The 25,533-nt window shown below is 43.2% G+C and overlaps 2 long non-coding RNA genes across 2 annotated transcripts; one reads left to right on the plus strand and one right to left on the minus strand.

Moving 5' to 3' along the window:
• Positions 1 to 1,870: 1,870 nt before the first annotated feature.
• LOC118476104 (uncharacterized) lies at positions 1,871 to 3,984 on the plus strand. Its single transcript, XR_004855467.1, has 3 exons — positions 1,871 to 2,032; positions 2,997 to 3,603; positions 3,692 to 3,984. It is a non-coding gene; the product is annotated as an uncharacterized lncRNA (long non-coding RNA).
• An 18,760-nt stretch (positions 3,985 to 22,744) lies between these two features.
• On the minus strand, positions 22,745 to 23,701 carry LOC109943724 (uncharacterized). Its single transcript, XR_002266808.3, has 4 exons — positions 23,593 to 23,701; positions 23,255 to 23,425; positions 22,971 to 23,162; positions 22,745 to 22,857 (listed from the first exon to the last, which is right to left on the minus strand). It is a non-coding gene; the product is annotated as an uncharacterized lncRNA (long non-coding RNA).
• Between the last annotated feature and the right edge of the window lie 1,832 nt (positions 23,702 to 25,533).

Raw genomic sequence — 25,533 nt, forward strand, 5'->3', positions numbered from 1 at the left:
GGCTAGCATTCGCTAGTAAAACAATAGAATTTTGGTTAGACTTGTGCGCCGGGGTCGGGAGTTGACGCGTGAGCGAGTTGGGCCGTGGTTCTTGATCCGGCCCACTAACCCCCCCTAACCCTAGCCGCCCCTTCCCCTAATTCCCTTCCCCTTGTGCAGCCGCCCCCCCCCCCCCCTCTCTAGCCTTTGGCCGCCATCCCCTCCCCCTAATTCCCTCTCTCTTGTGCAGCAGCCCCCATCCCCTCAACCCTAGCCGCCACCCCCCTCCCATCTCCTCCTCTCCAAGTGATGTCCTTGCTCGCCGGATCTTCTTCGTGTGGGTGCAAGTTCCGATTGGAGAATTGGTGGGAGGAAGGAAGGAGGAAAGGAGGAACCCAAGGTGATTTTGTGATTAACTCTTGTTTATTTGTGCTGCAATTCAATCGATTAGATGTTTACGTATGCGAATTGGTAGAGGTGCTGTCCAGAAATTTTGTGGGTGCGCGAACAGCAGTAGTTCTAGCAGATTCTGGGAATTTTTCGTGGGTAATTAGTGGGAATCAGTGGGAGAATCATGTAGAGCTTTTTCATACCTTTCCAACGAGTACTTATGCGCTCGATTCGGAGTTATATTTTAGGAGATATCGCTGTTTGAATCCGGTTATGTTGCTGTCCAAAAAAACAGATTTTGCAGGTGGGCAAACAGCAGTAGTATTAGCAGTTTCTGGGGATTTTTCGTGGGAACTTAGTGATAATCAATATGAGAATCATTTAGATCTTTGTCATACCTTTCCAACGAGTACTTATGCACTCGATTCGGAGTTATATTTTAGGAGATATTGCTGTTTGAATCCGGGTATGTTGCTGTCCAAAAAAAACAGATTTATGCAGGTGGGCGAACAGCAGTAGTATTAGCAGTTTCTGGGAATTTTTCGTGGGAAATTGGTGATAATCAATATGAGAATCATGTAGAGCCTTGTCATACCTTTCCAACGAGTACTTATGCGTTCGATTCGGAGTTATAATTTAGGAGATATCGCTGTTTGAATCCGGTTATGTTGCTGTCCAAAAACAGATTGCAGGGTGTATCTTGTAGACGAGTTTGGGCTAATTAGATACTGGAATTTAATTATCATTTGAATATAAAACTTGTGGGAAATTTTATGTAGATGCTTCCGTAGTTTTTGATTGATATCACTGCTGTTATAATTTTAAAGTTATGAAATTATCAAGCAGCACCGCTGCAGTTTGGTGGTGATGGGGAGAGTTGTCGCTCGCAACGGGTTGGAATTGTGCGTAGGTGCGGCGTTGTTTATTAGCGTTTGTTATGTTGATTTGTACACTAAGGTGTGTGTCAAAAACAGGTGGTGGACTTCCGGATCGTACTTAGTACCATTCCAAATTCTCGGTGAAGGCAAGTAAATACAGTGGTGGTTGCTACCGTTTGGTTTGCATCCTATGCCTTGTCATTGAGTATGCATAAGTATTAAATGTGTTAATCATTGAATTCTATGATGAAGTTTATTTGTTCGAAAGAATTAATTCTCAATTGTCTAATATTGAGGATGATCATGATTTGGGAATGATATATGTGGTTGATTCCCATCTTGGATGAAGTTGAAGTATCTTTTTGAATCATGTTGTATGAAGTGTTGTAGGCATGTCATGCACATCGCATCATCCATATTGCATTTTGAAGTTATGTCGTGATCTTATGGTCCGACCGTACCGGTACACTTTTAGCATCGTACGTTGCCCGAGGAGGGGTACGATGCGGCTTCATATCCTTAGAGGTATGAAGGCAGAAGTCATCTTTGCATTTGCAGACATTTGCACTCATGAGGTATATATGAAGTGTGACATTACTATGTTACTATTGTGGTTTCTACCTGCGAGGTGTGGTAACTAGGTGTGTTGTACGTTGTATTCCGCCACCCCCTCCCATCTCCTCCTCTCCAAGTGATGTCCTTGCTCGCCGGATCTTCTTCGTGTGGGTGCAAGTTCCGATTGGAGAATTGGTGGGAGGAAGGAAGGAGGAAAGGAGGAACCCAAGGTGATTTTGTGATTAACTCTTGTTTATTTGTGCTGCAATTCAATCGATTAGATGTTTACGTATGCGAATTGGTAGAGGTGCTGTCCAGAAATTTTGTGGGTGCGCGAACAGCAGTAGTTCTAGCAGATTCTGGGAATTTTTCGTGGGTAATTAGTGGGAATCAGTGGGAGAATCATGTAGAGCTTTTTCATACCTTTCCAACGAGTACTTATGCGCTCGATTCGGAGTTATATTTTAGGAGATATCGCTGTTTGAATCCGGGTATGTTGCTGTCCACAAAAACAGATTTTGCAGGTGGGCAAACAGCAGTAGTATTAGCAGTTTCTGGGGATTTTTCGTGGGAACTTAGTGATAATCAATATGAGAATCATTTAGATCTTTGTCATACCTTTCCAACGAGTACTTATGCACTCGATTCGGAGTTATATTTTAGGAGATATTGCTGTTTGAATCCGGGTATGTTGCTGTCCAAAAAAAACAGATTTATGCAGGTGGGCGAACAGCAGTAGTATTAGCAGTTTCTGGGAATTTTTCGTGGGAAATTGGTGATAATCAATATGAGAATCATGTAGAGCCTTGTCATACCTTTCCAACGAGTACTTATGCGTTCGATTCGGAGTTATAATTTAGGAGATATCGCTGTTTGAATCCGGTTATGTTGCTGTCCAAAAACAGATTGCAGGGTGTATCTTGTAGACGAGTTTGGGCTAATTAGATACTGGAATTTAATTATCATTTGAATATAAAACTTGTGGGAAATTTTATGTAGATGCTTCCGTAGTTTTTGATTGATATCACTGCTGTTATAATTTTAAAGTTATGAAATTATCAAGCAGCACCGCTGCAGTTTGGTGGTGATGGGGAGAGTTGTCGCTCGCAACGGGTTGGAATTGTGCGTAGGTGCGGCGTTGTTTATTAGCGTTTGTTATGTTGATTTGTACACTAAGGTGTGTGTCAAAAACAGGTGGTGGACTTCCGGATCGTACTTAGTACCATTCCAAATTCTCGGTGAAGGCAAGTAAATACAGTGGTGGTTGCTACCGTTTGGTTTGCATCCTATGCCTTGTCATTGAGTATGCATAAGTATTAAATGTGTTAATCATTGAATTCTATGATGAAGTTTATTTGTTCGAAAGAATTAATTCTCAATTGTCTAATATTGAGGATGATCATGATTTGAGAATGATATATGTGGTTGATTTCCATCTTGGATGAAGTTGAAGTATCTTTTTGAATCATGTTGTATGAAGTGTTGTAGGCATGTCATGCACATCGCATCATCCATATTGCATTTTGAAGTTATGTCGTGATCTTATGGTCCGACCGTACCGGTACACTTTTAGCATCGTACGTTGCCCGAGGAGGGGTACGATGCGGCTTCATATCCTTAGAGGTATGAAGGCAGAAGTCATCTTTGCATTTGCAGACATTTGCACTCATGAGGTATATATGAAGTGTGACATTACTATGTTACTATTGTGGTTTCTACCTGCAGGTGTGGTAACTAGGTGTGTTGTACGTTGTATTCGTGCTGCACCTTCGTAATAAGAAGGTTGCGAAATCAAATGGTGGTAAAACAATGTTCTTATGTGGTTAAACAGTTTGTTATTATTTTACTTGCTGAGATGTGTCATCTCACTCTTGCATTACTCAATGCAGGTACTTGATATATGTTGGGAATGAGGGGAGTAGCAGCACGTCCACTTTCACTCTCATATTAAGGCTGCCCAAGCGCATCCATGATTTAATTAGAAACTTGATATCAAAGGATGTTTGTTTTTTTACTAGTCATGCGCACTGGTTAATTCAGTTCATGTCATATGTTTAACTTTCCTTTGCTAGCCGTTTAATAATACTTAGTATGTTTTTTTGTCATGATACATGTTTATACACTGTTGCCCCCTCCTTTATGCTATTTTGCAAAGGAGATGCTGTCGAAATTTTATATACGGATGTCAGAAGTGTAGTTCAGTAGCATTCCGGGGTGTTTGTGGATTCCGGGATGTTACACCTCTGCAAAGATGTGTTCAATAGAGTAAGAAATCATAAAAATGCTCATGATTTGTGGATGGACATTTGTGCTCTACACGAAGGAACTAGAAGTGAACGTGAGGAAAGATATCACATAGCCATGCGAAAGTTAAATTCTTTTGAAATGCTTACTAATGAAAATGCAAATGCTATGTACTCACGACTTAATATTCTAGTAGAGGAAGTTAATGGATTGGGGCTTACTCAAATCTCACAACCGGATGTTGTGAGGAAGATTCTCAGTGTCCTCCCAATAGACAAATATGGACACATTGTCACTGTGCTACATCAAATGGATCTTTCAGTTACCACACCTACACAAATTTTGGGAAAGATCAATGCCCATGAAATGTACATGCACATCAACGACAAAGAAGAATCATCTTCCAAAAGAAAGGATTTGGCTCTCAAAGCAAATCATGAAAGAAAAGGAAAAGCAAAAATACAAGTTGAGGAAGAATCCTCAAGTGATGATGACCTTGATGCAAACATTGCCTTGATGGTAAGGAAGACCACCAAGATGTTGAAGAAGCTAAATAGAGAAGGTATCAAATTTGATTCAAGGAAGAAGAAATTCTTTTCCAACAAAAGAAAGCCCATTTCTGAGATGGACTGCTACAACTGTGGTGAGCTCGGTCATCTTGCTCATCAATGCAACAAGCCCAAGAAGAATAAGTTCAAGGGCAAGAAAGAAGATGAAAGCGATGACGAAAAGAAAGAAAAGAAATTCTTCAAGAGGAAGGATGGGAAGCAAAAGAGGTTCCACAAGAAGAAGAATGGAAAGGCATATATTGTTGGCGACTGGCTCACCGACATCGAATCATCAAGTGGGTCTTCTTCAAGTGAAGAAGAGAATGATGAAAAAGTTGCCGCCATCGTCGGGGACTTCTCTTCACCACCACCATCGCCATCATCTACTTCTCACCTATGCCTCATGGCTAGGGGTGAACGGAAGGTACAGAATGATATTAATATTGCTGATGATAGTGATAGTGATAGTGATGAGGAATTTGCTTCACCTTCATATGATGAGTTAGCTGACTTGCTTAAAGAATATACTCAAATCATTAGAAAGTCAAAAGCTAAATGTGTTAGGTTGAAAAATGAAAATGAATCTTTAAATGCCAAATATGACATAGTTATAAAGGCTAGTGATGAAATAAAAGAAGAGAATAAAACTATGTCATCAACTATAAATGAGTTCACAAACTCCCTAAAAGATGCTAAGGAAAAATATGACAAATTAAATGAAGCTAATAGGGAGTTGCAAAATAGACTAGTAAAGATCAAGGCAGACTATACTCAAATTAAATTTGATCATGACAATCTTCTTGTTGAAAATGAACTTTTATCTTGCAAAACACATGAGGCTATTAACCCTGTTGTTAAGTTTGATGTAGCAACCTCATGTGATGATTTGAGTCAAGAAGAGCAAACTAGTCTACATGCTGAATTGACTGAAAAAGTTGAAGTCCTGACTTTAGACAATCAAAAATTGAAGAATTATTTGACTGATGCAACTACTAGAGGAAAGGTTGCTATTGAGAACAATGATTTCAACAATGAGTTGGCAGTGGATAATCAAAGGCTTAAAAATGAGGTCAAGAAACTAAAAAGTGAAAATGAACATCTTGCAACAAGTGTGCAAAAGTTCAACAAGGGTCAATACCTCCAAAATGAGCTGCTTATGAACACTGTTATGAAAAACAACAAGAGTGGTATTGGATACAATGCTTTTGTGCAAAAGAAAGCTACCACTCAATACAAGCCTAAGCAGACTCACAAGCCTATCAAATGCTTTGAGTGTGGAAATGAAGGTCACTTTGCCCACAACTGCAAAGCCAAACCACCAACTCCCTTGCCTAAGCACTCAAGACCATTTGCTTTCAATGCTCACTATGTTCTAAGAAAGGTTGCAAATGGAAAGGTTAAGGTTACATTCCTAGGTCCACCAAACAAGAGTAGACCTAGACAAATCTGGGTGGCAAAGTCCTTAATTGAGAGAGTCACTGGTCCTATGCAATATAGGGCCCTCAAAACTCAAGCTTGAATTGTCTATGAATGTAGGTGAACTACAAGACCGGTGGGAGTCATTGGGTTATTGACAGTGGATGCACACAACATATGACAGGCAACCCACGGATGTTCACCTCACTAGATGAGAATGTTGATGGTCAAGATAAAATCACATTTGGAGACAATTCAAAAGGAAAAGTGCAAGGACTTGGCAAGGTGGCAATCTCAAATGATTTATCAATATCAAATGTTCTCTTAGTTGCACCTTTGAGCTTCAATTTATTATCAGTGGGTCAACTCTGTGATCTTGGACTTCAATGCTTATTCACTCCAACAGAGGTTATTGTGACAAAGATGGATGATGAATCAATGGTATTCAAGGGATTTAGATACAACAACCTCTACTTAGTGGATTTCACTTCAGAAGATGCAGACTTAAGAACTTGCCTCTTCACCAAAGCTTCTCTTGGATGGCTTTGGCATAGGAGGCTTGCACATGTTGGGATGAGCACACTCAAGAAGGTATTAAAGAAAGATATGGTTAGAGGATTAAAGGATGTGGTGTTTGAAAAAGACAAGCCATGCAGTGCATGTCAAGCTGGAAAGCAAGTTGCTAATACACATCCCACTAAAGCTTTCATGTCAACATCAAGGCCACTGAAACTACTTCATATGGATTTATTTGGACCTACAAATTATGTCAGTGCCGGTGGCAACCTCTACTGTTTAGTGATTGTTGATGACTTCTCAAGATACACTTGGGTGTTCTTTCTCCATGACAAATCTGAAGTTGCATCTATATTCAAAAAGTTTGCCAAGAAAGCACAAAATGAATTTGATTGCAAGATTAAGAAGATTAGAAGTGACAATGGCAAAGAATTTGACAACACCAACATTCATGAGTATTGTGATGAAATTAGGATCAAGCATGAAGTATCTGCCACATACACACCTCAACAAAATGGAGTTGTTGAAAGGAAAAATAGGACCTTGATCACTCTTGCAAGAACAATGATTGATGAGTATAACACACCGGAGAGGTTTTGGGCCGAAGCTGTCAGCATAGCTTGTTATGCATCAAACAGGGTATTTCCTCACCGGCTACTTGCGAAGACTCCTTATGAACTGCTAAATGGGAAAAAGCCAGACGTCTCCTTCTTCCGGGTGTTTGGGTGCAAATGCTACATCTACAAGAAACGTCATCATCTAGGGAAGTTTCAAAGACGTTGTGATATTGGTTTTCTTTTGGGTTATTCATTAAAGTCCAAAGCATATCGAGTATTCAACCATGCCACTGGCGTGGTAGAAGAAACATATGATGTGGAATTTGATGAGACTAATGGCTCCCAAGGAGCACTTGAAAATCTTGATGATGTAGGTGATGAGCCACTTAGGGAAGCAATGAAGAACATGCCTATTGGAGCTATCAAACCAAAAGAAGATGAAGAAGAAGTGCAGATCATTGACAGGCCTTCTTCATCAAATGTACCACAAGATGATGAAAAAGATGAGAGGCATGCAAATGAAGATACATTTGTCTCTCATGAACAAGCAAGGGTACAAGCCAAAGATATTGATGCTCCAGGATCTTCTTCCCAAGTGGTTGACAGGAGAAACTCATCACTACTTCAAGCTCATCCTCAAAACCAAATCATCGGGAGTCCTTCACAAGGGGTTATTACTCGATCACATAGACATGCTTCTTTTATTGAACATCACTCTTTTGTTTCTTGTGTTGAGCCTACTTGTATAGATGAGGCGCTACAGGATCCGGACTGGGTGAATGCCATGCATGAAGAACTTAACAACTTCACCCGTAACGAAGTTTGGACCCTGGAGAAGCCCCCACAAGATGCAAGAATCATTGGAACAAAGTGGGTGTTCAGAAACAAACAAGATGATCAAGGTGTGATTGTAAGAAATAAGGCAAGACTTGTTGCAAAGGGATTCTCTCAAGTTGAAGGCTTAGATTTTGGAGAGACCTTTGCACCGGTTGCTCGATTGGAAGCCATCCGTATCCTACTTGCATATGCATCATGCTATGATATAAAACTTTATCAAATGGATGTAAAAAGTGCATTTTTAAATGGCGTCATAAATGAACTTGTATATGTTGAGCAACCGCCTGGATTTGAAGACCCTAGATATCCTAACCATGCTTACAGGTTGTCCAAGGCGCTATATGGGCTAAAGCAGGCTCCAAGGGCTTGGTATGAGCGCCTTCGCGACTTCCTCATCGAAAAGGGCTTCAAGATCGGGACCGTCGACACAACTCTCTTCACAAAGAAACATAACGGTGATATTTTCATTTGTCAAGTATATGTTGATGATATAATCTTTGGCTCGACAAATGACTATCATTGCAAGGAATTTGGTGAGTTGATGTCGAAGGAGTTCGAGATGTCAATGATTGGTGAGCTGACGTACTTCCTCGTCTTTCAAGTCAAGCAAATGAAAGATGGTAACTTTCTCTCACAAGAGAAGTATACCAAAGACTTGTTGAAAAGGTTCAACATGGAGAAGTGCAAACCAATCAAGACCCCCATGCCTACAAATGGACATCTCGACTTAGATGAGGGAGGTAACCCGGTTAATCAAACTCTCTACCGTTCTATGATTGGTAGTTTATTATACCTTACCGCATCTAGGCCCGATATTATGTTCAGTGTCTGCATGTGTGCTAGATTTCAATCTAATCCTAAGAAAGCTCATCTTCGCGCTGTTAAAAGAATTCTTAGGTATCTCAGGCACACCACAAGCGTTGGTCTGTGGTATCCCAAAGGAGCTAATTTTGATTTAATTGGTTATTTCGATTCGGATTATGCTGGTTGCAAGATTGATAGGAAAAGTACTTCTGGGGGATGCCATCTGCTTGGTAGATCACTAGTTTCATGGACATCCAAAAAGCAAAATAGTGTTGCCTTGTCAACTGCCGAAGCGGAATACATTGCCGCAGGTGCTTGTTGCACACAAATTTTATATATGAAACAAACTCTTCTAGACTATGGCGTAGTTCTAGAAAAGGTACATTTGTTGTGTGATAATGAGAGTGCTGTTAAAATTGCTAATAATCCTGTACAACACTCTCGCACCAAGCACATTGATATCCGTCATCACTTCCTTAGAGATCATGTTGCTAAAGGAGATATCATTTTAGAAGGAGTGAGGTCGGAAGATCAATTAGCGGATATTTTCACTAAGCCTCTTGATAAGACCCGCTTTTGCATATTGAGGAATGAACTAAATATTCTTGATCTCAGAAATTTTATGTAAAATGTCAAATGGTGTTGTCAAGCTTGCATTACATGTTTAAATTCCTTGTATTGCATCTAGGGCTTGTCTAACCTAGTTAAGATAACCGCCAACAAAGCGAGTGAAAAAGCTTAACTCGGGTCAAACTTGACAAGTCTTAGTTTTAAGCTTTTAGCACTTAAATTCTTGCTTTTTATGCAATTATTGGTTCTTGAAATATGCATGAGGTATTGCACTTAGGGGAAGTATTCAAAACTCAAATCACTCATGAAAACCCCTAGTGCAAGCCAAAATGCAAATTTCACTATTTGCCTATTTTCTCTAAAAATTATCTAGCCTATGGCAAAATATTTTGAAAAGTATATGAGGGTGCCAATACCTGTCCCAACAAGTGTTATTTTGTGTGATTATAAGTTGGGATTTGGTTTGGTTGGGAGTTAGATAGAAAAATTCAAATTTTCCAAACTCCCCTCTGTCTGGGCTCACCGGACAGTCCGGTGTGCACCGGACACTGCACTGTGCAATGTCCGGTGCACCGGCAGCCGCGCGCTAAAAATCCGTTTTCCTGTGCGCTGTCCGGTGTGCACCGGACAGGCACTATAGACTGTCCGGTGCGCCCATATCGCGTTTTAAAAAAAGGCCTCCAGCCCGAGACCGAGCCAGAGGCTCCCTGTTCTCGCCCACCAGCCTTTCTCTCTGTCCCGCTGGCGACTCCCACTCCCCCGCCGGCGATCTCCGACCACCGGCGGCCACCGTCTCCGACTGTGCTCCGGCGACCTCGGGCCCCTCTCCTTCCCTCCTCGGTAAGCAGCCCTGTTCTCCTCCCTCTCTGTACTGGTGAGCAGAGGCTCCCTTATCCACCCCCTTTTGCATCACTTCCAAAATCTTGTGAATTCCTGTGAAATCCAGTGCAATCAAGTTGTGTTTTGTGTTCCCCTGTATTCCTTGAACACTCCTGCAGGTTCTTAGCTCCTTCGGGAGGGATTTCCCACCTCAAATGGCTATTTCACCGAAAACCTAATTCCTCGCACGCCACGTGCCCGGTGAAATGCCTAAACCAGCCAAAAATGCTCAAATTGAACCCAAATTTTTCAGGCACCTTCCCAACACTTCCAGTAACACTCTTGTCAAATTTCACGCCAATCCGAGATTCCAGGCTTAAATTTCACCAAATTCCCCGTTTTCGAGCGATCGTTTCCGAGCCGAGTGCCCAAATCTCTTTTTCTTCGCCTAAATTCAAACCAAGCACACACTTCACTCATATTCACCTACATAAACCTATTCGTGAAGTTTCGGCTCAATTCCATGTCGTTTTGTGCCTCAATTCTAAATCCAAACCTCCTATGGCACTATTTATCGTTCAAACGTCGTTTTCACGCCGTTTGACCTATCGATCGTCCCGTCTTGTGTTTTCTGTGTCATATCTCTCTGTGTATGTATTTATTCACATTTCATATACTTATGACTATGTGACTAATACGTGCTCACCTCTTCTGTCATTTCAGTGACCTTGATTGCCCGTGTGTCGTCTCCCGTCCTGCCTGGATCGTCACCTCTCGTGTGAGCTTTCCAGGTAGTCATCTCATCTTTTGCTAATCTATCGGTCATTTTTGCTCTGTGCTTAGTCACTCTCTCTCATTTGCAGACATCAGTTCAGGATGCCGCGCACGAAGAATGTGTCGGCGCTAGGGGGAGGCGATGATGAGGATCCTCGTCGCCCCTTCAGGCAGGTCAAGGGCAAGACTGTTTACTTGGAGCAGCAGGAAGGCCGCAAGAAGCGGCGTACGGACAGAGCAGCCCGTGCAGCGGCAGCAGCTGCAGCAACCACTGCGCAGGCCGAGCTTGGAGATCAGCCGCAGACTCCATCCGATCAGATTGCATACCGTGTTCGTCGTCTCGCCTCCCGGCCTCGCTCCTCCACTCACACCTCCGCTTCCACTCCGCCACCCACTCTGCCTGCTCCCGTCACTCCTATTGCCCCATCCACCTCCACAGCCATACCCGCTACCTCCACTACGCCAGCTTCCACTGCTCCTCCTCCTCCCGCTCCCGCTTCAGCTCCTCCTGTCCCTCCACCTCGATTCCGGGAGCGCGATGAGACTGAGGTTCGTCCTCTGGCTACGGATCCTCGACTGTTTGACCTTCAGAGTGCTACAGCGGCACGGGTACGTAGGTTCAGATACGTACCCATGGAGTCTTGGCTACCAGCTCAGAGAGACCCTGCAGCAGGTGACCTTTTCAGCACACGTATTCAAGAGTCGTTTTTCAGAGCTCAGATGTCTGCTCAGATAGCTCTGCGAGTGCACCAGCTTTTGGATCTTCCAGCCTTTCTGCTTGCAGTCGGTGCTGACTCTGAGGCGCACCTCACCTATCTGTCTGGCCTTCAGACCCTTCTGACTACCAGCGGCAGGTATGTTGAGGAGTGGGTACGAGTCTTCTACGCCTCTGTTTGGATTGACCCGGATCATCACTGGATGAGTTTTCGCTTTGAGCGCGAGGATGTCACCATTACTGCCAGTCAGATCCGCCAGCTTTTTGGATTTCCCGAGTCGACGACTCGTCTTCACAGCCTCTGCTACGGCACTTCTGACCCTCCTCATCGCCCTCACGGCGGTGTGGCTCCGGGTACAGCTCACGTCGCGGCTCTGTTCCGCCCGCCCTTCACAGATGGGTCGCGACGTTCACCGGCAGATTTTACTACAGCAGCAAAGTACTTATATGAGCTCATCAGACGGACTCTTCTGCCGAGGATGGGATACAGGGAGGCTACCACTCATATTCAGCTTTGGCTCCTTGGTGCCCTAGTCTCCCACTCTGAGTTTGACGTTATGGACTTCCTGATTTGTGAGATCGAGGATACCGTTTTGGATGGGATTCGTGCTCGTTGGCAGTTGCCCTATGCTCACTACTTGTGCCACATCTTTGCGCAGCTGATTCAGCCTCCTCGGTTTCAGGGCATCCTTGAGGCCTCACGCCTTGTTTTTGGATCCTACCGTCCTGCGCCTGAGATTCCTGTGCCAGCTTCTGCTCCTGTTTTTGACTCTCAGGTCGAGGATGCAGCTCTTCGACAGTTTGACACTCAGGGTACAGCAGCTGATGATGATGATGATGATGATGATTTTGGGGTTCCTCCTCCGCCTCTGCCTCCTATGCCTCCACGCTCACATGATCATGAGGCTGGGAGTTCTAGTGCTGCCCCTGCTCCTCCTCAGGCTATGGACCCTACTCTTGCTTCGATTCTGGCTCACCTGGTGGCCGAGCAGGCCCGGTTATCCGAGAGGATGCTCTCGATGTTTCAGAACATGCAGGACAGGCAGGATGCACTTCAGCAGCAGCTACTTCAGGATCGGGCTGAGAGTAGGGCATTCATGGCTCTTATGCTTCAGCAGTCTGGTGTCTCAGTACCTCCGGTTCAGTCTGCTCCACACCCTCCGCTTCACGCTCCTGTGGTGCCATCGATTTTGTCAGAACCCCCTGTTGGTACCTCTCCGCTCCGGCCGGTCACTTTGGCGTTCACCTCTCCGGTTCTCAGCTCTGTCTGCCCGCAGCCGCCAGTGCCACCAGCATCTGCTGTTACCACTACTGTTGTGGCAGTATCTGTGACCGCTTCTGTTCCGGTAGCTCCTGCAGCGTGGCCTCAGTCCGAGTCAGTACCAGCTCCAGCTTCTACCGCAGATCCTGGATCCGAGACTGACTCTGACCCTCCGCCGGCGTTCGCTCTGCTGCCTCGACCGCGACCAGATGCGCCCCCGCCGCCTCCTCCTGCTTCAGATGTTTAGGTTCAGGTCCCTTTTGGTGTTTGACGCCAAAGGGGGAGAGATATGAGTTGTGAGAGCTAGGGGGAGTTAGAGAGTTAGTAGAGAGTCATTTTGATGTAATATATGTGCTTGCTACTCTCTGTACTAGCTTGATGTTTTTGGCTCACAAACTCGACATATACTCTCGTTGCTTATGATTGACTGTGTGTATCATGTTTTCATCTTATATTTTATCACCAGTCTTCTAGTTCTTGTTTCATTGATTTAACTTCACTTTTAAATGAGCAAGAATCTTATGATGTGTATGCGCTCACTCTTATTATTATGGTACACGTTCTTTCTGTCAAAAATTACTGAGTATAACTGACCATCCTTTCTATTGACAGAAACTTCAAAACAAACTACTCTCACAAAACTTGTAGGGTTGTCATCAATCACCAAAAAGGGAAAGATTGAAAGCATCTAGGCCCCTGGTTGGTTTTAGTGATTAATGACAACGTAATATTATATGTGACTAACGTATGTTTTGCAGAGACAAATGGTAAGTTAGGTCGCATGACAGGTAGAAGTACTACAACGTGAAAACAATCCCGGAGATAAGAACTCGAAGCGACGGCTAAAACGACGAAACAAAAGGCAAAGGTCTACGGAGTCCGAGTGTCAAGGAGATGTGGACACTCGCGATTTAGTTAGGTCTTTTATTCTCTTTTTAGCCGTACTATAAAGAGGGGTTGTCGATGAGTAGTTTGACCAAGAGAGTTCTAGTGTAGTGTTGGTGCACAATCACACTCATATACAGTGCTAGGTGTCACTCTAGAACTCACTCATAAGTTAGAACGAAAACCGATTTGAAAATCAGCTGAAAAACAAGAGTTAGTGTTTCTGGCCCTGGGGCACCGGACTGTCCGGTGCACCCTCTGCCAAGTGGGGCCAGGCTGGTCCAGGGCAGAGGCTTTCCCTCCGCAGAAACCTGAGAGCGCAGGTTTTGAGAGTTGAATTTTAGTGGCGCACCGGACTGTCCGGTGTGCACCGGACAGTGACTGTTCACTGTCCGATGTGCCATGAGTCCAACGGCTAGCTGTCAGAACTAGCCATTGGAAACGACCGTTGGCGCACCGTTGGCGCACCGGTGGCGCACCGGACTGTCCGGTGCGCCATTGCGCAGTGAAATGCCTGTAACGGCTAGTTGGTGGGTGAGGGCTATTTATACCCCCTCCACCCACCATATTCAATGTCTTGCACTCCACATTTATTCCAGCACATTGCTAGAGCATTGCAAGCACCAAAAGCCTAGTGAGGAGATTAGAGAATCATAATCCGCGTTTGTTCCTCATTAGCGCTAGTGAGAGCCACCTAGAGCACACACCACTTGCATTAGGCTTCTCTTGGTCAAGCAAAAGTCTACGGCTTGTTACTCTTGGTGATCGGCATCACCTAGACGGCTTGGTGGCGTTGGGAGCTCGGTGATCACCGTGAAGATCTTGTTGGTGACCCGACTCAAGTTTGTAAGCGGTCTCGAGGGATCCACCGCGCCGGAGTGGCAAAGGATCATCTCGTAGTGAGCACTTGGTTCTTGCGAGGACCAAGGGGGAGCGATACCCTTGCGCGGGTGCTCCAACGAGGACTAGTGGAGAGTGCCGACTCTTCGATACCTCGGAAAAAATTGGAGGAGTCTTCTAAACTTTGCTTTACATTCCGCACTTAATTCAAGCACTTTACATTGTGTATTTGTTTAGCAAGTATTTGAAGTATTGTCTTAGCTTTATTGCATTGCTAGTATTATATTCTTAGTGCTAGTTGTTGGGGTGAAGTTGGGCTCTTGCTTAGCTCTTGCTTAGGTTTTAATTAGTGTTAATTTTTAGATAAGCCCAATTCACCCCCCCCCCCTCTTGGGCATCGTGATCCTTTCAACGTTGCTCTCACTCCCCCGTTGGATCAACTTGCTCGGGAGAGCAAGTTCCAACACTAAGATAAACCAAGCCACCTTGACTAGAGCCAGCAGCAGTTTCCTTCGACATTTCCCATTCATTCGCAAGAGGCCATACTTTGAAAGCGATGTGTTCTTGAACTAAATCCCTGCAACCGATGTAAGTACATACGGTGTTGAAAGCCATTAGGCACGCTTGCACTTCGTTCCCAATTGCGATTGATGGTCTTCTAATGCCGAAGCGCGACCAAATGGGACGTTGAATGATGCCCCTCACATCCTCCCTCTGATTCAGATCATTCTTTACGTAAAACCATTGCTTCATCTAAGAGCCCAGCCACTTCTTCCGAAATGTTGGCACAATATAATTTGCCTCAGAGCGGGGCACGAAGCTATAACATCCAAAGTTGTTATGGTATTGTTCTTTTCCGGTTGCCTTCGTCTAGTAGGATAGCTCATGAATATTGCAAAAACACCTAGCATCCGGCTCTAGCCCTTGACTCCTCATAGCCCGTATAAAAACCCCCCACTTTGATAAGGGCTTCAGGGGCAAGTTGATGAAGGTATATTTTGAATGCCTTCAGAACTTCAACCAACATCTTGTGTAGTGGGAAGCGAAGCCCAGCTTTCATGAAGCTTTTAAAGACCACCACCTCATCAGCTTTGGGAAGGGGAACAGTGCTTTCTCCCCCCCCCCCCGACCCTCACTATAGAAATATAATGAAAATATTTGCCCTTCATCGCTTCGATTTGCCCTTGCTTGACAGTTGACTTCCCAAAAACGACATGGCTTGGCCTCCATGACCGATCTTCGGCATCTTCATTTCCACTCTCCACATCAAAGTTGTCACTGTCACTGGAATCCCTAGAATACTCAGCTAGCATCTCATCGGTAATCTTCTCCACGTTGGTCTTTTCCATTGCTTCGTAAAACCGGCCATTATAGGGTTTGTAATCTTCTTGTCCTCAACCATTTGGGTGATGGTTACGGCAAATGTCGAAGCTCAAAAATCAATCGAGTCTGCAAAGATAAGAAGGCTAAGATAGCAATCACAACGCAAACAGCTAAATGGCACAAAAAATATTCACAACATAGGCTTCTATATAAATACTCAGAGCTCCACCGCTCGGTGGGACCCACAGTTCAGAATGATTCGCTATTCTAGCGAAGGAAAGGTGTTTTTTCGGACCTTCGGCTAAAGGCCTTCGTTCACATCGTAGTCTGAATTTGTTACAAAGAAACAAATTAATACTACGAGGGGCTACTGTTGGGGGCCTTCCTCTTCCAACAGTCCTCAAAAACACATAACTAATCATCTGCTTTCAGCATAACATGGATTATTACAGGGAGCTTCGGCTTCAGGATGGAAGTTTTCATTTAGGACAAAGGTGAACAAGACGAAGATATAGCCCAAAGATGATAAGAACGAACGCTGAAGTTATAGCCAAAGAGTAACATCTTCGGCTTAAGACGATGATGAAGATCAAACATGATGCTGGCCCGAAGAGAAAAAGACTAGCCAGTCCCTAATGATTTATGTTATAGTTGTGAATAAATGTTGAGGTCACAAATGTAGTTTTACTCGGGCTGCGTCCCGTGCCTATAAATAGATAAACAGTAGCACCGTAATGTTCACGCTGAATGGTAATCACTCTCGCATCTACACCTTCGAACAAGCCGAATGTATCAATGTAATATAAATTCTGTTAATATACATATGTGTATTACGAAATACATATGTGTATGAGCCAATAGATTACATTCATTGTTTTTTCATATCTCAATTATTATGAATTATGAAGACATGTCCTTCATGACCTTTGTTTGAAGACTATTATATCCGAAAGAAGATAATGCTTCAGAGGATAAAGGTCCTTGACGTATAACAATTGTGTTGGCTTGTTCTTGATTCACAACATTTAAGAACAAATGACAAACATTGTGTTTTGATTTTGGTTGTGATTTGTTCTCCGCTCTCACCCTTTCTAAGCTCTCTTGCGATTTCGATTCTAAGCACTTGAGTTGCTCCCAAATTAATTCTATAATCCATTTGAGGAACAAGTGTAAGAGAACTTCTCTCTCCCCGTCTACCTCATACTCTGATTTAATTCTTTCTCGCTCTAACCTCTAATAGTGAGATCTAGTTTATTTCAAATGTCGAATTTTCAGCTATTGCTTATTCACCTCCTCTACTCAACTATCAATTTTAAAGGGCTAAAAAATCATATTTTATAGAAAAAATTATCTAGGGTACTAAATCAAAGATTCATTTATTATTTTGTCTTTGGTCGTCTCGTTCCTTCTGACCCCTGTGCGACTCAGAGTGGGTCTCGAATCCTAGAGCATACCTAGGGTTTTGAATGGGTCCAAACCAATCTAAATAAAAATCCATCCAATCCCCCGTATCTAATCCATATTGCGCCCCTTTCTACCTTTCTCGATCTTGTCTGCTTACTCCTGTGTATCTGCCCTAGCAGGTGTGTAGTGACGTGCTGGTGAGAAGGTTGGGAAGTTGAAGAGCTTCGGGAAGCGACGGAGGAGGAAGATCTGGGGTTCAAGATGAGTGGTCTGCACCTTTCAAAAGCAGAGAGGAGAGGAGTGAAGGGAGCCTGGCTGAATCTGGAAGGAGGAGGAGGGAAGGTGCAGGTGGTGGGCAAGCTGTTTGCTGAAAAGCCTGGAAGAGCAGACTGAATAACTCAGACATTGGGGGAAATCTGGTGCCCAAAAAAGGGAATAAAATGCAAGGAGTTAGGTAACAACTTGGGGAGAGTTTAGGAACCTTCCTGGAGGTGGAAACTAAGGAGGATGAGGTAGCCATCGACCTTTTCCTGAGAGTGAAAGTTCTCTTGGATATTCATAAGCCACTTCAGTGAGGAGTGATGATGGAGTTGAACAAGAAGGGGGATAAAATTTGGTGTCCGGTGGTGTATGATTTTTTACCAAACTTTTGCTACATCTGTGGTATCCTTGGGCATACAGATAAATCTTGTGACATTAGGAGTTCGAGCGAAAATATGAGACCATATAATGGTGATCTCAGAAATTTAGAATAGTGTCGTCTCGGCGCCTGTTCCTGGAAAAAAACAGGAGAGAGGGAGTGATGGGAGTGGGTCAGGTGGAGGTAAATGGGAGAATAGCCAAGGTAGTGGGAGTGAGGAAAGCTGGAAGATCACAGTCAGATCTGAATCTAGAAGTGCAAAGGCCAAAGGCCTTTTCTGATTGTGAGAAGGGAGAGGAGTCAACTGACCCTCTAAAGATTGCTAATACGAGTAGGAAAGGAGTACCACAAAAGCTCGATTTTTGGTCCAACAGAGAATATGGCGGGGACAGACCATATAAATAAAGAGGGTTATCAAGGCGAGTCCAGTGAAAAGGCTGCTGCAAAAATTATGGGGAACCAAGAGGCCCAAGAAAGACAAACGGAAAGGGCAGAGATACGAAAGGAATCAGACTTAGTGAGCCAACTAGGGTTTCCCAAGTCAAGCATAATAACACAAGATACATCTCAACAAGACGGTGTAGAGGGGGAGATGGATGTTGATGGCCAGGGAGCTGAGGTGCGAGAAGAAATGAAAAAGACAATGCATTTAGTGGCCTCGGAGTCGATCTTCCAGAAGAAGGGAACTTTCAAAAGGAGAAACGGGAGGAAGGGTAATGATGGAGAGGTTGCAGTATAAGAGGGGAGTATGGAAAGAAAACACCAAGCCTCAAAGGAGATCGATGTTGACTCTAGGCCCAAAAAAGTTGAAGTGGGCAGGGGATCTTTCTGTGACGATGGAGGACAAGTCGAGGGGGAGTAAGGAAGAAATGGAGATGCTAAATGCAAAGGCGGGACTGTAGGAGAAGTTCCGCCTGGCAAAATTAGGATTATAGCTTGGAACTACCGAGGGTTGGGGAATGCCTTAACAGTTCATGGGCTTCTGGATGTCCAGAAACTGGAATACCCTGATGTTCTTTTCTTGGCTGAGACAAAAATGGACTTCAAAAGAATTGAGAAATTTAAGTGGATGTTGAATATGCCAAACCTGGTTGGAAAAAATTATAAAGGCTTGAGCGGAGGACTGGCTCTTTTCTGGAGGAGCGAAGTTTCTATCTAAATATCATATTGATGCTGTGATAAAGGAGGACGAGGGAGAATGACGATTTACATGAATATATGGAGAACCAAAAGTGGAAGAGAGAGTTAAAACTTGGAGCTTCTTTGCATCCTGAAGAATAAATATAAGAAGACATGGTTGTGTGCCGGTGACTTTAAGGAAATTATGTTTGGATATGAGAAGGAAGGCGAACAGCCAAGAACGCAGGGTGCTATGGAAAAATTTAAGGAGGTTTTCGAGGAGTACAACTTACAAGACCTGGGGTTCATTGGAGATGCGTTTACATGGCAAAATAACCACCATATAACTGTTGGTTATATAAAAGAGAGGCTGGATCGTGTTGTGGCTTGCGGAGATTGGAGGAGAGTCCATCCTCTATCTCGGGTAGTAAATGGAGACCCACGCCATTCTGACCATAGGCCTTTGATCATTGACACAGGAGAAAGGGGAAGAGTCTGAATGGAGGATCATATGAATCATACCTTAAGTTTGAGGCGAAGTGGCTAGAGGAGGAAGATTGTGTGGAAAGGGTAAAGAAAGCATGGGTCGGTGCAATGGAATAGAGTTGTGGAGGCCCAAAAAATTCTGCTGAGGGAGCTCCATGACTGGGATAGGAATGTTTTGGGGGTGCTGGAGAAGAGGATCTGTAACATAAAAAAGATCTAGAGAGGTGTAGGAGGCAACAAATCTGTCAAGAGAGTGTATCCGAGAACATCTTTTGAGATATAAGATGGAACGCTTACAGGATCAACTAAATTTTTATTGGAAGCAGCGATCTCATATCACGTGGCTCACTAAGGGGGACCGGAATACACATTTTTTCATCCCACAACCTTAGAAAGAAGGAGAAAATGCAATAAAGAAGTTGAGAAAGGATGATGGAGCAGAAGTAAAAGGGAGTAGGCTGAAGGAGTTTATTACTAACCATTATCAAAATCTTTTTCTTTCTTCTGCAGGTCATACTATGGCTAAAGTATTGCGTTCCATCTCACAACACATTACAGATGAGATGAACGCAACACTTATTAAACCTTTCTCTTATAAGGAGATTCAGGAAGCTTTCCAATCTATAGGAGATCTCAAGGCGCCCGGATCAGACGAAATTCTTTCATTATTCTATAAAAGTTCCTGTCCTATTGTGGGTGAGCAAGTCAAAATAAATAGGTGCTAGCAGTCCTCAATGGTGGCCAAATGCCCAAGGGGTAGAATGATACAATCATTGTCTTAATCCCAAAGGTCAAGAGCCCAGAAAAAGTCAATGATCTTCGCCCAATAAGCCTCTGCAATGTGTTGTACAAGCTGGTTGCCAAAGTTCTTGCCAACCGACTCAAGTCCATTCTACCAGAGATTATTGCTCCATCACAGAGCGCCTTTGTGTCAGGTCGCCTCATAACGGACAATGTTCTCCTTGCATATGAACTGACTCACCATTTGTGAAATAAGATAGAAGGGAATTGTGGTCTAGCTGCCTTTAAAATAGACATGAGTAAAGCATATGATAGGGTGGAATGGTCCTTTCTAGAATGAATCATGAGGAAGATGGGTTTCTCGGAAAAGTGGATCAACATAATTATACTATGTGTTACTACTGTATCATACAAAATCAGAGTGAATGGGGGAGTTTACAGGAACGATGTGGCCACAAAGGGGGCTCCGACAGGGTGACCCATTATCACCATATTTATTAACTATTTGTGCTGAAGCTTTATCGGCATTAATGGAGAATGCGGGAAGGAGAGGACAGTTAGGAGTAAGGCTATCCGCAACCGTTACCCCTAAATTTTTCCCCTTATATCACTTTTCCCCCTATTTTTCCTCCTATTTTTTCATCTCCCGCAACGGTTCCCCCTAAATAGTTCCCCTATATCCCACTACACTATAAAATATCATTTTTTATACATACTTTTCATCTACTATAAATTTTTTATCTACTAACAATTGGAAGTGGACCCACGTGAACAGTGTTTAGAGGGGGGAGAGAGACAACGCCAGAACGAGGGGGAGAGAGAAGATTACCTCCACGTAGAGGCAGTGCTAGAGGCAGCCGCTGTGGCGCTAGCGGGCGCCCTGTAGCCGGCATGCAAGCTACAGGGTAAGGGGAGGGGGCGTCGTGCGGCGTCCCCTGCAGACAGTTTAAGGATCTGTCCAGGTGCTCCTTGAGTCAGCCATCTATTTTTTGCTGACGACTCACTAATTTTCATCAAAGCATCGGTTTCAGGGGTTGCACATCTGCAACAGATTCTATCTTTGTATGAAAATGCCTCCACAAATAAGGACCAGGTGATAAACAAGGATAAAACTGCAGTTATTTTCAGTAAGAATACACCTCCACAAAATAAGGACCCAAATGATGGCTGAACTAGGCATAACTCAAATCGCTAGTAATGATAAGTACCTTGGACTCCCGATTCATATTAGGAAGTCTAGGACATCGGTCTTTGAATATACAAAGCAAAGAGTGTGGGCAAAAATTCAAGGGTGGCAACAAAAACTTTTATCCAAGGCTAGAAAAGAAATCCTTATTAGGGCTTATTCGGTTATTCCTATTATACATGGATTGGATGAGATTATAAAAAATTTAGAAGAACTTTGACTTTTTGGATTTAATCTCACTCAATCACATTCAATTCATATGGATTGAGAGCTAACTGAACAAGCCTTTAAGGTTGTGGCACAAGCGATCCCAACTTACGCAATGTCTTGTTTTGATCTTACGAAGGGCCTTTGTGATGAGCTGAGCTCTATGATAGAGAAATACTGGTGGAGCAATTAAGATAAAGTAAATAAGATTCATTGGATCGGATGGCAGAAACTAAAAAGATCAAAGTCATTGGGGGGTTAGGATTTAGAGATCTGTACGCTTTTCAACATTGCTATGCTGGCTAGGCAAGGGTGGCGGCTCATAACTCAAATAACCTCTTTGTGCATGGGTACTAAGACTGTCCGCAACCGTTCCCCCTAAATTTTTCCCCCTAAATGTTACTATGCAGCCACGTCAGCAAGATTCCATCCCCTATATTCACTCGTCCCGCAACCGTTCCCCCTATAGTTTCCCCTATATATCCCTCTACTCATTAAAAAAACATTTCTATATAACTAACTTAACCAACTTCAATTATGATTTCATTTTATTTATTTGCACACGTCCGACATGTTGCGCTTGTATTCAAAAAAATATAATTATTAATAATAATTAGTTTAAATTACATTTCACATAAAATATATAATAAAATACTAGGTGAGTGCCCATGCGTTGCAACGGGAACATATAATGTCACGGTAATTTTATGTACAAATATGTGTTATGTTGTTAAGAGAAAAAGTTTCGTAATCTATTTGTGGTTCTAGTGATAAGATGGAGAGCGAGAAAATTCAAGCTACGGAAATACAGAAGATGAAGAACTGGTCGAAGGTTACCACGCTTTCAGTTCTGTGGGCATCAGAGAATCAAATTCAAAATTTGCATATCCATGAACTGTTGTTCAATAATGATCGAAACTTGGAATAGATTGAAGAGAAACCTCATCGTATGGTACAACGGTCTGTACCAAAGCATGTATGAAAGAGGACACCCGAATATTGCGTAGATTACAATGATGAACCATTTGCTATTTGTTAAGAGAGTAGAGAGAGTCAGAGTCCGACGACGAACCAGACCTGCGAACGGGGCTGTCGTGGATGACTCCAGCTTCTTGCAGGCAGAACCGTCTGAGCTCAGGGCATCGATCAGCACAGGCGTGTTCCTTCAGGATGGTGAGACGTAAGTTGTTAGATCAGATCAGATCAGCACAGGTGTGTTCCTACAAGGGGCGGGGGAAGACATAGACACTGAGCTCGCACGCGGGGTAAGAACCACCTGTCGACTATTTCACCGTTGTCGAGCTGTCCGCTAGTGTCAAATTCAATATGAACTCCTCATGCTAGGAATCATCGTACAGAGTACATACCAGTCGGCCTCCAACCAAGTCATAATGTGCATAATGTGGGCCTTGTGGCTTTCCAAACACTCTATAGTCCACCTTGTGATTCGGAATGAGTTTCACAGTTTCTAAGAAAAGGGAATACAGCCCAAACTGAAATTAGCAATCTACACAGCGAAGCAATTAAGCTAGTAGAAGACAAAAACCATGCACTGCCTACCATAAACAGCATCTGGAGGGCAGATTAGGTCTTTATCTCCAGCCAATGCAAGGACAGGAGTCTGACACTCTCGCAAATGATCCTTGTATGAGAAGGTTCCATTTCGGTTGCACAGCCCACCTTCCCTGAAAGCGGTTGTAAGTTGCAGAACAACCTTTGCAGGCACTGTACCTGCAAACCTTACAATTATATCAGCTTCCATGAACATATATACCCTCTGTAGGCAAATAAGTCACAGTGATCATAACTATTAGAAGTAGCGCATGAGTAATTATATGGATCCGGAGGTTATACAAATGCAGAGAAGACAAGGCAAGACCTTATGAGAGACTACTTACAAAAGTTGTTTGAAACAAGCTTAGCCAGCAACTCCGGATGCATCATGTCCTGAGCTGATATTTGAGGATTAAGCCATGAAAAAAGATATGGTGGACCAGATGCCCACGGATACGCCGTTATCGAGACACTTGACTCAAGAACAGGCTCAAAGGTTGGTATATGAGCACCTGTACTTGCATTAAAACACCATCAAATATTTGAGCACTCACTGAAACTTATACTGCATATTGAAGCACGCTAAGAGAAAGCTCACCTTGTAATCTAAGCGAGCATCGGACAGTCCGATCAATTCTAGGAAGATCTAGGCTCTGAAATTCGAATCGTAAAGGAAGTCAGCCACAGTCAATCAGGGAAGTTCAGTGACATCAATGCATTCACTTCGCTTATGGAATAACAATTGAGATCAGTTCTCAAGGGCAACATCAACTCAATTACCTAAGGATATTCCTGCACTTGAGGCGCAAGAGTCTGCTTCAGCTATTCCTGCACCTGATAAAGCACCAAATTACATGACAACTAAACATAAAAATGCAACAGAAAGGTTTCACCTGTTACAAATCGTTTACACAGGTTTCCTTGACTAAACTGTGCACACACCTATTTATAAGAGCACAAAACAGCTTACATACCTTTGTATTTGTACCAATATATGCACAACTTGGTGAAACATCGAGAATGCTTAATAGTTGGTCTTGAGAAAGTGAAGGGTCACTACATAAGCATCCAGCTGTTCATTAGTCAGAACATTAGAACCATCAGGCACCTTCACTGTCTCAATGCTACTCTAGACAGCATCAGAAGTGGATTTAATACCCAAATCAACAACCTCTTCAAGTTCTTTACTCATCCATCTTGAAAAGCTGTCATTTTTCTTCAAACCAGGAGTCTCAATCGTCAATAGATCCAATGATGACTGCTTCAAGAGTGAATGTTTGATGCTACCATCATTATATCTATCTCTGTTCACCTGAAAATTTTGCATAAATGGTCATTGTCATAAATCATATTGAACACCATCAAATAGTTGTACCCATGCTCACACTATAAGGGTCATACAAGCATTAGATGTACATCTGCTTTCATTGCATATTGTTGTATTTTCAGTTCCTTTTAATCAAATGTATCATTAGCAATTGAAGTACACCTACTCTGAACGAGCTACAACGCTTTTGATGCAACAGGTTTGGAGGCTACAAGCAGCTTTGGGAGAACAATCTGAAATTACCAAGTGTACCAAACAGGAATATGATGATATTGTAAACCAGTTTAATTCTCAAAGTATTAACATTAGAATCAGGGTTACACTGCCTAAGGCCCTTATATATATTTTCACAAGGATGACCACAAAGATCATACCTTCAATGAGGCTCCACCAACAAGGAATCCATCAACATCTGGTTGAGCTGCAAGTTCTTTGCAGTTAGCTCCATTTACAAACCCTGGAGAGGGAACACAAGAGATTGTGATACACAGTAGCAAACCCTAGTTTAGAGCAATGATAAGCTAACTGTGAACTGTATGCAAGAATTTCACATTCTACAAAAATAGGTTATGCTTAGTTTCCCGGTTCCACAACCAGTCCTAAGGGCTAGTTTGGAAACATAAATCCTCTTGGGATTCCCCTCATTTTCCAGGGTTTGTAACCCCTTCGAGTGACATTTGAATAAGACATTTAGTTATTTGTGGCAGGGTTTTCAACATATTGTAAAGAACTGAGATGCAACACAATTAAAAATATTGGTAGTGGTGCTACCTCCATAAATTATCCTTGTCAATTCAGCAATTGCAGGGCTAACATTGGAGTGGAGCCACTTTCTCAGACCACCATGAACCTACAATACCATGCACATCTCAAATGATACACAAAGCAGAATTAAGAACATTGATATCGATATGTAAATCAAGAATACCGGGAGACGCAAATGGAAGCAATTATCTAC

Source organism: Zea mays, chromosome 1 (assembly GCF_902167145.1).
Source record: "Zea mays cultivar B73 chromosome 1, Zm-B73-REFERENCE-NAM-5.0, whole genome shotgun sequence".
Lineage (NCBI taxonomy): Eukaryota > Viridiplantae > Streptophyta > Magnoliopsida > Poales > Poaceae > Zea > Zea mays.